Source organism: Phasianus colchicus, chromosome Z, assembly GCF_987193195.1.
Source record: "Phasianus colchicus chromosome Z, bPhaCol1.hap1.1, whole genome shotgun sequence".
NCBI lineage: Eukaryota > Metazoa > Chordata > Aves > Galliformes > Phasianidae > Phasianus > Phasianus colchicus.
The window spans coordinates 8,247,895-8,259,752 of NC_143476.1; the positions used below are offsets into that span (position 1 = coordinate 8,247,895).

Here is an 11,858-nt window from a genome sequence, read left to right on the forward strand (position 1 = left end):
AGGGAAACACCAAGAAAGTAAAGCAACCCTACAGCACCAGGCAGCTCTCATGAGAGTGGCTGATGGCCAGGGTGTTGTCAGGGCAATGGAGACCATACTCACAGCCCTGAAAAATGGCAGCTGGGAAGCTTTCTATGTGGGGAAAGAGCTGTAATTCTATTAGGAAGGAAAAAGTGCCTAAAAACCTCGTTCTAGTACACTAACAGGTTTTCTGAAGCTGTTGGAAAGACCTCTAAGATCATCTGGTCCAGCCATTGTCTCATCTCCACCATGCCCACTAAACCACATCCCTCAGTGCCACATCTCCACGTTTCCTGAACACCCCCAGGACTGTGACTGCACCACCTCCCTGGCAGCCTGTGCCAATGCCTCACCACTATTTCTGAGCAGAAATTTCTCCTCGTGTTCAATCTGAACTTCTCCTGGGGCGACTTCAGGCCACTGTCTCTGGTCCTATCCCTGCTGACGTGGCAGAAGAGGCCGGCCCCCAGCTCTCCAGAACTTCCCTTCAGGCAGCTGAGGAGGGCAGCGAGGTCTCCCCCGAGCCTCCTCTTCTCCAGACTAAGCAATCCCAGTTCCCTGAGTTTAACTTGGAGCTGAACACACTGCTGTGAGGATTAAAAAGTAATCTGTGCATTTTTATTGAATGAACAGGGTGTTCCACATGATCTGTAATCATAAAAACTGAACATACGGCCACTGATACAGATTGCTGACAAGGTCTACGTTAACCTGAACAATGAGGAAACCCAGGCTGGAAAAGCTGAAGTATGAAAGTAATATTTTATGTGACATTTCCTAGACAGGGCGGGGGGGGCGGGGGGGGGGTGGGATAGAATCGGGGGGGAGGAGGAGGAGGAAAGAAGGGGGGGGACGGCGTGGGGGGGACGGCGGGGGCTGGGGAAGGGGCGGCCCCCCCGAGGAGCTGGCGGGCAGAGGCAGCGGGGTGCAGCTCCGCACAGGACCCGAGCGGCTGCCCCTCTCCCTCCGGCCCGGCTCAGCCGTCTCAGCTCGCCGCGGAGCAGAGCGGCGCTTTCCCTCGCACTGCCGCGCTTTGACCGGCATTCCGGACGCTCTCGCGTCTCTCGCTTTGCCGGATCGGGTTCGTGCGGCGAGTCGCCGTTCCTCCTCGGCTCGCTGCCGTCGCGTTTTCTCTCGCTTCCAACGATCTGCTCGCTCTCTGCCCTTCCCCCTCTCCCGGAGCGCACGCGGCCCGGGGCCGGCCGGCTCGCGGCAAAGCGTTGCGAGCCCTGCGGTTGTTTGTCCTTTTCCCGGGGCTCTGCCCCCGTCACGGACACGGAGGAGAGGAGAGGAAGGGGAAGGAGGGGGGGGGGGGGAAGGGGGAAGGACCGGGGGGGGGGAGAAGAAGGGGGAGGAACGGGGGGGGCTGGAAGAAGGGAGGAAGGAAGGGGGGCGAAGGAAGGGGGAAGGGGTGGGGAAAAAAAGGGGAAGGAAGAGGGGGAAGGAAAGAGCAAGGAAAGGGAATGGAGAGGGGAAGGAGGGGGGGGAAGGAAAGGGGAGGGAAAGAAGGCGGAAGGAGGGGGGGGCAAGGAAGGAAGGAAGGGGGAAAGAACGGGTGGGGAAGAAGGGGGAGGAAGGAAGGAGGGGAAAGGAAGGTGGAAGGTGGGGAAGGAAAGGGCAAGGAAGGGGGGGAAGGAAAGGGCAAGGAAAGGGAAAGGAGAGGGGAAGGAGGGGGGGGAAGGAAAGGGGAAGGAAAGGAGAGGGGAAGGAGGGGGGAGAAGGAAAGGGGAAGGAAAGAAGGCAGAAGGAGGGGGGGCAAGGAAGGAAGGAAGGGGGAAGGAACGGGGGGGGAAGAAGGGGGAGGAAGGAAGGCAGAAGGAAGGAAGGCAGAAGGAGGGGGGGAGAAAGGATGGAAGGAGGAAGGAAGGGGGAGAAAGGGGGGGCAAGGAAGGAAGGAAGGGGGAAAGAACGGGTGGGGAAGAAGGGGGAGGAAGGAAGGAGGGGAAAGGAAGGTGGAAGGGGGGGAAGGAAAGGGCAAGGAAGGAAGGTGGAAGGAAGGAAGGCAGAAGGAAGGGGGGGCAAAAAGGAAGTGGGGGCAAGAAAAGAAGGGGGAAGGAAGGGGGGGGCAAGGAAAGAAGGGAGAAGGATGGGGGCTTAGGAAGGGGGGGAAGGACGGGGGAAGGAAGGGGGAAGGAAGGAAGCAGGGGGGAGGGAAGGGGAAAGGAAGGAAGGGGGAGGAAGGGGGGGGTGGAAGGAGGGAGGGGAAAGAAGGTGGGGAAGGAAGGGGGGGGAAGGAAGGAAGGGGAAATAAGGGGGGAAAGGAAAGGAAGGGGGGGCAAGGAAGGAAGGGGGAAGGAAGGGGGGGGAGGGAAGAAAGGCAGTAGGAAGGAAGGGGGAAGGAAGGGGGGGGTAGGAGTGCTGGTTTGGTTTCCTGTTGAATCTGTCCACATTTTATAGATGTACAGCATCCTGTGGAAAAGGATTCTGTCCGTACCAATAACCTTCCAAGCACTTGAAGCCAAAGGTGGGTGTCAGAGGAGATGGGAATATCCTGTTCTCTGTGTCCAGAAGAAGTGGTGAGATGACTGAGATGTTAGAAGAACATAAGAGGAAACACTGGGATGGGCGACTGCTGGAGGCCGCTCAGTTTTTGGTGATGGCTGCCTTTGAGAAGCGTGCAGATGAACAAATCTCAGGACAGGGACAGGTGCTGGATTTCTCTGGCGTAGAGGCAACAGAGCAGCGCCCATACAGACCTACTTTACTGCCTAGTTATTTACAGTCTGATTTTGGCAGAAGAGAGTGAAGCAGCTTATGAGTGATGGTAGTCATGAGAAGCATGCCTGCATAATGCTTGCAGATCATAAGCTGGGACCTGTTTGTGAGAACAGTGCTCTGCAGGACTAGTGCTCGTGTTTGCAGGGAGTTCTCGTGGTTCAGAATCCAAAGCCATCTTACAGAAATGAAATCTTTTTTTTGAGATTAAAAACCACAAAATACACAAACCCACCCCCCCACCAAACCCACAAACAAATCTGATAATGATTTGGTAGATGTGAGAGAAACTATTTTGTCAAAGCAGTGGCATTTTCTTACCTTGAATTGAAATGTCTGTAAATGAGAGCAGTGATATAAGAATGTTGTTAAAGTAAAGGTGACAAAGTTTTGTTCGTACAGTAAATACAACTCTTGGAAGTCAGTAGTTGAAATTTGTGCTAGGAATAATGGAGTTTCATTTCTGAGTTTATTGGGTCTTTTCCTGATGCTTCTGGATGCTACCCTATTATGGTTCATTCAGTTTTGGCATTTTCTTGTTCATTTCACAGAAAAACTGAGTTGGGTCTTGTGAGTGATTGCTGGTGGTACTGATTTTCCTGGTCTTGGTCTCAGTCCTGCACAGCCACTGCAGTGAGTTAGCATTGCTTTTGTCCCACAGGAGTCACCACCGCCTGTTGTGGAAAGGATCACAGGTGGCTGGGAGTGGATTTATCAGAGCTGCCAAAGCTGAGCGTAGCTGTAGATGAAGCAGGACTGGACAGTGATGTCCCCACCCTTTCCATAGCAGAGGTGGTGCTCACCTCCATGGCAAACAGCAGCTCAGGTGAGCTGTCCTTGGTTAGCTGGGCTGTGAAATGAGAAGCAGAGGCTTCACTGTAAGTCATGGGAGCCTTGTGTCTTAAAACTAAAGCCTTGTGGATTCTGTGCAAGCTCCAAACAGCTCCTTGCATTGTAGGAATGAGGGAGCAGTTGATTCCCACAGCATCATAACAGGAGGCAGTGTGCACAGCTGGAACACAGGAGCTTCTGTCTGAACATCTGCAAACGCTTCTGGACTGTGTGAGTGATGGGCACTGTCACAGCTTGCCCAGACAGGCTGTGGAGTCTCCCTCCTTGCAGATCTTCCAGAGCTGTTTGTGGGGGTGGAGAGTGATAGGGCAAGGGGGAATGGCTTTGCACTGAGACAGGGGGTGTTGAGGTTTAGGTTGGATGTGAGGAGGAAGTTTTTCAGCCAGAGGGTGGTGAGGTACTGGAACAGGTTGTCCAAGGAGGCTGTGGATGCCCCATCCCTGCAGGCATCCAAGGCCAGGCTGGATGTGGCTCTGGGCAGCCTGGGCAGCTGGTTGGCGACCTGCACACAGCAGGGGGTTGGAACCAGATTATCTTTGAGGTCCTTTGCAACCCAGGCCGTGCTATGACTCTACTTGGCCATGGTCCTGGGTAGGCAGCTCTGGGTGGTTCTGCTGGTGTAGGAGGTTGGAGCAGATGGCGTCCAGAGGTTTCTCCAATCTCATCTGTACTGTGAACCTAAAAGGGAGGTTAGGAAAATACAAAGAAGAACCTGAAGTACTGTAGGTTTGTTTGTTTTTAAAATTTTGGGGTCTTCTCATCCCAGACTCTCTCTATGAATGGATGAGACTTCCATAGATTCCCAGTACAGGTTTCTCTTTTGTATGTTATCTGTCAGGATGCCTGAATAGCATGCCTGAAGCTGCACCTGTCCTATAAGAGGTGGTCCCACGGGTATTTAATTATCCGTACGTCCGTCTCCCGACAGGTCAGGAGCCTTGATTCAGTGGGCAGCAGAGCATTTCTCTCATGCATGCTTTCTGCTCTATGAGCAGATGCACCCAGAGGACCCCTTTGGACGTGTCATGCAACAGCATTTCAGCCAGCTGGACTCTGCACTTTGTTCTTTGTCTCCAAGCCTGATTGTGAAGCACAGCAGAAGAGCTTTTTGGAAAAGTGAGTACCTGCAGCCCTCAGAGCCATGGGAAACTGAGACACCTGCAGAAGGGGTAACTGCAGGTAATTGTAGAAGTCGCCAGCTGGGCCAGCTGGGTTGAAGCAAAAAGGGCCGAGGCAGAGCTGCTGCCTGCTCTGCTGATGTGGCTAGTCATCTGAAGGTCCCTCGCCAAGAAGCAGCCTGTTTGCTGGTGTGGGATAAGGCAACGTATGGGTTCCTCTGAGGCTTTTCATCTTAGGTGTTCTGTAGAAATGTTTAGGCAAGACATCTCATCAGACTTTGAGCTGCTGCTTCTTTCCAGCGAGGCAGTTTTAAAGACCCCCCATGCAGATGCTTGATGGAGGGTCTTTGTTGTGTTGTGGGAAGTGAGTCTTTTCTTCCAGAAGGAATCATCTTGAGGGATTTCTGTTTTAGATGTGAGCGAGTGTTTCACCTGCTGTATTGCAGAAGATGAGCAACACAGAGTGCAGGCTCTGGAGCCTTCTGATGAATATGAGGTAATCCTTGTCAGCACTGAAAGAAGACTCTTCTGTGTAAGAGAAGATTGGTGTTCCTTGCTCAGTGAGAGATATCTTAGGGAGGCAATCTCAGCACTGCAGAGTAGCTGCTGTTGTAAAGGCTATTGCTGACCCTGAAAATTTGCAAGTGCTCCAGTTGCAATTCTTTCAGTGCCGAAATGCATTGAGGATTCCTTGAATACTTGGAAAGTATGCCTGGTGTGAGGTTCCTGACCTGCAGATGTGTGGGAGCATTTCTGGAGGGAGTGCATGCTGCTCTTGCATTTCCCTGGGCTGTTAGTGTTTTGTAGCCATTCCTGTAATAATGACCGAGTTTTAGCTGTGACTGTATTCTGTGCCATTTTTCATGTTAACTGCTGGCAAATTTGCAAGTGTCAGAAGTGTAGGATTGAAGATAAAGCAGGGACAATGAGTAACTTTGAGGTAAGTGTTGTGTGAGATAATCACTGGATGTTTCTCGTTCTGCCTTGTGGTTCTCTGTTTCTAATTCTAGAAGTGTAACAGCCTGCAGTATGAGAACAGTTGAATGTGGTTGTGTTTGCTTTGCCACCAGGCATCGTGAACAAAATCATTAGCTGAAATTCTGGAGATGAGCACAGTGGTGTAGCAGTGTTCACAGCAAGTATTGCAGAGGAAGGAAATGTCTCTGAAAGTGGGGCAGCAGACTCTTAAATTTCCAGTATTTACATTTTATGCCATTTTGCAAAAGATTCATCTTCACCTAAGATGACATTTGGGCTTGTTGTTGATGCTGTTATTCCTTTGCACTTTAAATTTCTTGTTCAGGCCGCCTTGTCACACAGCGGGGTGAATCCATTCAGTCCCCTGGTAGTGAACACACTCAGTTCCTCAACGTCCACCAAAGCCAGGTGACCTCTAGTATTGCTGCTGGCGCCTTGTGCAGGGCTCTGCTTGTGCTGTTTGCCTCTGAGAGATTGCACAGTGAGATGGAAATCATGGTTAGGTATGGTCAGACAGCAGAGGCCGGGCTGTATCTTTGAACACTTCTGATTTCTGTAGGGTCAGTCACATTTCGTGACCTCTGGGGAATCTTCATCCCTCTGGTATACAGCCTTCAGCCCTTTGTATGATCACAGCTGGCAGCAAAAAGGGAAGCTGCTTCTGAAGAAGAGCATTCATCATGCAACTTACAGTACAGGGAATCCCTGGGCTGTATGCTTTTGAGTGTTAGAAGAGATTGTACAACCTTGTTCTTTCTCAGATGCAGTTTTAGGCTTCTGATTTTGGCCATTGCTGGAAATACTGTGGAGCCAGTTTCATTTGTGCCTTGCTTGCTCTGGCCATTTGTTAGTAGCTTTTGGTCTGAGATTTTGAGAGCTCGTGCTTGTTTTTGTTTCTTCTTTTTGTCTTGATACAGGAATGGCATCTGAGGTGTTCTCCTTACTTTGCCTTGACTGCATCAGAGGGGATGGAGCCCTCCTGAACTCCCTTCTGATCCACCGTGACAGGTACATGCTGACTGGTTTTTGCAGTATTCTTTTATCTCACACAGGCTCCTCTGACAGATGTGAGGAGACAGTAAAACCCTGGGAGGAACAGATGAGATGGTAATATCCAGTTGGCTTTTTCCATTCTCATTCACTAAGGACTGCTCATTGCCAGGTGAAGCCAGCCCGACAAATTCCTGCTTTTGGCTGCTTGCTTCCTTTAGGGAGCGGCAAGCAGAAGCTGGAAGTTGGTGTAGGGCAGTTGAAAGTGCTGCAGACTGATTTCCAGGGCATGTCAGATTGTCAGGTGGCTGCATCAGGTTCCTTTGCAATTGTTAGTTTCGTTTTTGGAGCTAAGAAGTGCGAGTGTTGGTTCTTGTTTGCTTGAAATTCAGGTGGTTGTGGTCCTGTTGGCTTGCAGTTCCTCCTCCTCGTGGCCCCATCAGGTTGGCTGGCAGTGTCAGTGCGTTGGCACTGCAGCTCAGTCTGAAGCTCTTGGCTTGAGACGTGACGGTCAGCACTCCGCTCTTACAACACCCAGTGTGATGCTGAGCACTGGAGGCTCTGGGGCGGAGAACGGAATCACTGTCGTCTGCGGAGTTCTCCTGTTCTTGTGGAGTCTGCAGGTCCTGGCACAGCAGCTGTGTGAAAGAGGAAATGCTGATACAGGTGGGGAAGTGTTTCAAGTGGGATGCTGATGGCAGGGGTAAGGGAGATGTGTGTAAGGGAGACCAGGCTGCCCAGAGCCACATCCAGCCTTAGAGGTGAAGCAAGGAACAGTGCTGTGTTCAGAAGTGATGTAAGTTTGCACAGGGCTGACTTGTAGGTCAAGTGGAGTCACTGAGTCAAGAAGCCATTGGAAAGATGCAGCCAAGCATAACTGAATGTGAAGCAGGATGAGTCATTGGTCATTCTTGAATGTTTCTAAAGGCCTTTGTGACGGGGTATGGAAGGAGAGTGTCTGCTCCCTGAAGGATATTTGGTCAAAGACTGTTTTACAGTGTAACAAGGGAAATAGGAAAGGGAGGAGGACATAAGCAGGAGCATAGAGAGATACAGACCTGACCAGCAAATGATAAGCAGGGCTGTAATGGGAAGCTGCCTGGTCAGTCACAGTTACTGGTGGGGGGATGTAAGTGTGTGAGAGTGTTTGTTCCAGCAAGGTTATCTGCTAGGGACTTTGTTGAGTGGGAAACTAAAGGAAAAAGGGGAAGGCAGAAACCAAAATAAACGATGCCATAGACCTGACCAAACAAACATAAAGACAATGACAAGAAACAAATCCCTGATAATCTGGGACTCGGTAGAGGCTGCAAACCATGGTGAGATGCACAAAGAAAAGGGGAACCAGGGATGAACAGAGTGAAGGTGCTGGAAAATCAAGGTTATGAAAGTTGTGTAAAATAGAGCTGGTCAGGGCGTGTCTGGCATCTGTGTTTGTTGACCACAGTCTGTCTGCTTATCACTTCTTATTAAATCTGGACTCACTCTGTACCTTCACACACTCTGCCCCATGTGTACGTATTGCTGCAAGGACTGGTGAGACCTGTGTATGTGAGCAAAAAGTTGGTGCCAGCTCTGGAGTCGGGGGCATTTTACTTGCAGCCACAGAGGTGATGATCTCCAGGGGACCCTTCCAATTTGAGCCATCCTGTGTAAGGGCCTGAGATCTGCCTAGGGGTGTTGGATAGAGGCACTGCTGTGCTGCTCCTTAAAGGATCCACGCAGGGGTGCTGTTGGACAGAGAGGCTGTGTCAGTGCTTGCAGGTGTGCTTCTGCAGCTTGAGTGCTGTGTGTGTGCTGCACTGGTGAGCTGCTGTCTCTGCAAGCCAAAGGGGAGGAAAAGGACTGGAGTGTGTTTGTTGTGCAGGATTGCTGTGTGTAGGTGCTGGTGAAGGCAGCCTCTTGTCTGTGGCAGTCTGTGTGACTGACTGTGTCAGCATCCTGTGTGTGTGTCTCTGGGATACGTGCTGAGTTTCATCTCTGGTTGAATCTGCAAACAGGAGAGTGGCAGCAGTGTCCTCCAGCCTGAGCACAGATCCTGGGTCCCCAGCCTTTGGGCTGCCAGCCAGTGGCTGCTCAGGAGTGGTGTCAGGCCGTGGCAGCTGGAGGAGGCAGTCACACCCTTTACCTCTCTTAGCAGTCTTGATATGACAAGCTATGCTTTTTCTTGCCAGCAGCTCAGCTCCAGTCTGTAGCTCTTGCTTGTTACCTGGGAGGATACTGGTGCTGACTGGGCTGCCCAGCAGGAGCAGTTTTTTCAAGTTTGAGAAAGTTGTCAGAGCATTTCTCGCCATACTGTAAGGATTTAAAGCGGGTCAGCTTTTGGCCTAGCAGTGATGGAGCCCTTTAATTATGCTCTAGCTGTAGCGTGTTATCAATCCCTGTGGCAGCGTAAAGTACATTGTTTGGTTGCTGAGAACAGCATGTTTTCCTTTGCTTGTGAATTGGTCCCTGAAAAGTTCCTCCTGAGAATATGTTTGTTCCTTCCTTCTTTTGTTCATTCTTTCTTTCCTTCTAAGGAAACTCAGAACTTGTAACTACAGATGTGCTGCTCTGCAGAAGACTCCAGAAATCACTGATCTGTGGTCAGCGTAGGCATTAATCTACCTGGGTTTGGAGATTAAAACAAGGAACGATTAATTACATAGCCTTGAGGTTATTTTTCAGAAACAGCAATGGAAGCAGTGATGGGCAAGTCTCAAAAGGTTTACGTAAAGGTTCAGATCGGATCACATCCCTAAATGTCATAGACTGGGAAGCTGGCTGGAAACATCCATGAGAGGGAAAGTGCTTTGAGGATGTATTTTAAGTTAGAGCAATGGGCCCAGTGGGAAAAATAAGGAAATGTTTAGAAAACACCTCTTCATCTTGGGGCTGAGAGTCAGTGCACATCCTTAATTACTCTACCAAGGAAAGCACGAGCATCAATATGACTTTCAAGGTCTGAATGCAGGGACAAATGTAGAATTTCTTGTCACGTTTTATTCTTTTCATAATGACTCAGTGTTTGGTCAAACTGGGAACAAGGATTCCAGCACAGTAGAGATGCTATTCTTCTCATAGCTTTTCTTTCTCTTTGCTCCCACAGAATGAAAAGACCTTCCTACACTGACATGGAAGATCATACGTTGTTATGCCAAATCCCTCGGGAGCATTTCTTCTGTGGCACCAATGGAACAGGAATGTGGAGAGATGTCCAAACACAGATTTTGTGCATCAGCCCTCATGATACCGCATAAATTGACCCATAAACCACATTCATTCTTATATCTTCCCCTTCTTTCTTTTTCTTTTTCTTTTTCTTTTTTTTCCTTTTTGTTTTTCCTATCAAATACTCTGTCAATGCAGTGTACTTCTGGATGGCTACCAGGCTTTAAACTGAGAGGGAGCAATACAGTCATACTACAGGGCAGAAACCCCTTTATATTACCTTGCCTTTAACCCCGGGTTAACTTTGTGCTAACTGATGCTCTGTCTTTCCCACTGCTTTTGAAAAGGAAGGACCAAGAGGGTCTTTTTTGCAATATGCTGTGGAGATAGAACCTTAGTTCGTAAGCTGTGTCTAACAGTATAGTTGAGCAGTGGACCTTCTTCCTCAGCAGTGCTTCTGGCTGTGGTGGCACCACAAGTACTGTAACATTACTTGAGCAAATGGAAGAGAAAACAACTGCAGTGATTTCCATCAGGCCATGAAAAAGGTCCCATGGGCACTTGTGCCATGCAGCTTTTGTTGCAGCTTGGCAATGTTCTAGCTCTGACATCAGCAGTTCCCTCGTAGATCTAACAGCCAGATGGGTGTGAAGTTGTGAACTACTGACTGAGCTGCTCTTGAAGTCATGCCAAGAGAGATCTCTGCAGGCACACATTCATTCTGCAGGGCAGTGCTGTAAGGTCACAGGAAGAACGAGGTCAGAAGTGCCTTGTCTGATGTTTCTGGGGTGTGCATTGGCTCGACTGGCTGCCCACAGTCACTGAGCTGCAAACAGAAGAGGTGGGGATAATCATTCATAACAGCTCAGTTATCCATTGGGTTTTTGCATCTCTTTATGTTTGCAAATGGTCCACGAACAGACCCTGGTTTTCCTGAATGCATTAGTTACTCAGAGTTATTGCTGACACAGGACACAAAGCACAGAAATGCTGGCTGGGGTCACCTTTCTCTGAGGCTGAGCAGGGCTGCCATCAGCTAGGCACTTCACATGAGGGCTGGTGAAAGAAAGGGAGCATAAAAAAAAATCTGACACACAGCTCCTTCTCAGACATTGTATGGGTAATGTGAAGGTGAAAATACATTCATAAGTTGAGCTGTTAAGCCATTCTGATTCACCCTTTGCATCCACAGCATACAGTTTTTTCCCACACTGCTGTTTCTATCCAGAAATGTGCATATGTGCAGTGGTACAGAGGTTGGTGGCCCTGCCTGTGGCAGGGAGTTGGAGATTCCTGATCCTTGAGGTCCCTTCCAACCCGGGCCATTCTGTGTGTGTGTGTGTGACTGGCTAAACACCAATTGTTGCTAGCTCAGCAGGTATACTGCTAATTATTGAACGCCTGACAGCTGCTTATCAACACTTGGCCACTATTTCTGGACACCTGCTCATCCCTGAAGAGAGAGAAGTTTGGAAGGAGGACAGAGGGGAGTCTCTTGATGCCTACCTGTTGCATCCCAACCTGCCCACAGAGTGAGTCAGTTTGGCCTTGTGTGGAGGCCCTGGCTTCTTTGGAGTCTGTTTTTCTTTTGCTGAGCTTCTCCTATCCAAACAGAATGGCCTTACAACATGCTTTCTGGTCCTTAATGCTATACCCATGCAATTTGTAACTATTACAGTTCTGTAAGTGAGAATTGATCACATGATTGAACAACTGTATTTCTAAAATGTTATGAAATAACTTCTTTTTACTAATACTAATAAAGTCTTTCTACTTTTTCAAACTGTTTCTAAGGGCAAATTACAAAACACATGGTGCTGTACTGCTTCAGAGCAATCCCACATTTGATAGCCAGTGCAGAATCAACATTCCATCCTACAGCATTAGCTAGTTCAGAGGTACCAGACGTGTATCTGGATGTGGCTGTTGTGCATAACTGGGGCTGAGGGATCAGAAATGACAGCTCCACTCTTGGAGACCACAGAACTGAAATGGAAAGATAAAATAGTTGCAGGGCAATTGTTCTCTGTGCCT

The 11,858-nt window shown here is 49.5% G+C and overlaps 1 long non-coding RNA gene across 3 annotated transcripts; it reads left to right on the top strand.

The window, feature by feature from the left end:
• The first annotated feature begins 2,306 nt into the window (after window positions 1-2,306).
• Window positions 2,307-11,534, top strand: LOC149912403 (uncharacterized). 3 transcript variants are annotated; one of them, XR_016462019.1, is made up of 5 exons: window positions 2,307-2,485; window positions 4,517-4,704; window positions 5,120-5,202; window positions 6,602-6,692; window positions 9,763-11,534. It is a non-coding gene; the product is annotated as an uncharacterized LOC149912403 (long non-coding RNA). The 3 variants fall into 3 exon arrangements; XR_016462018.1 differs by lacking the exon at window positions 5,120-5,202 and adding an exon at window positions 9,194-9,265; XR_016462017.1 differs by lacking the exon at window positions 5,120-5,202.
• The last annotated feature ends 324 nt before the right edge of the window (window positions 11,535-11,858 follow it).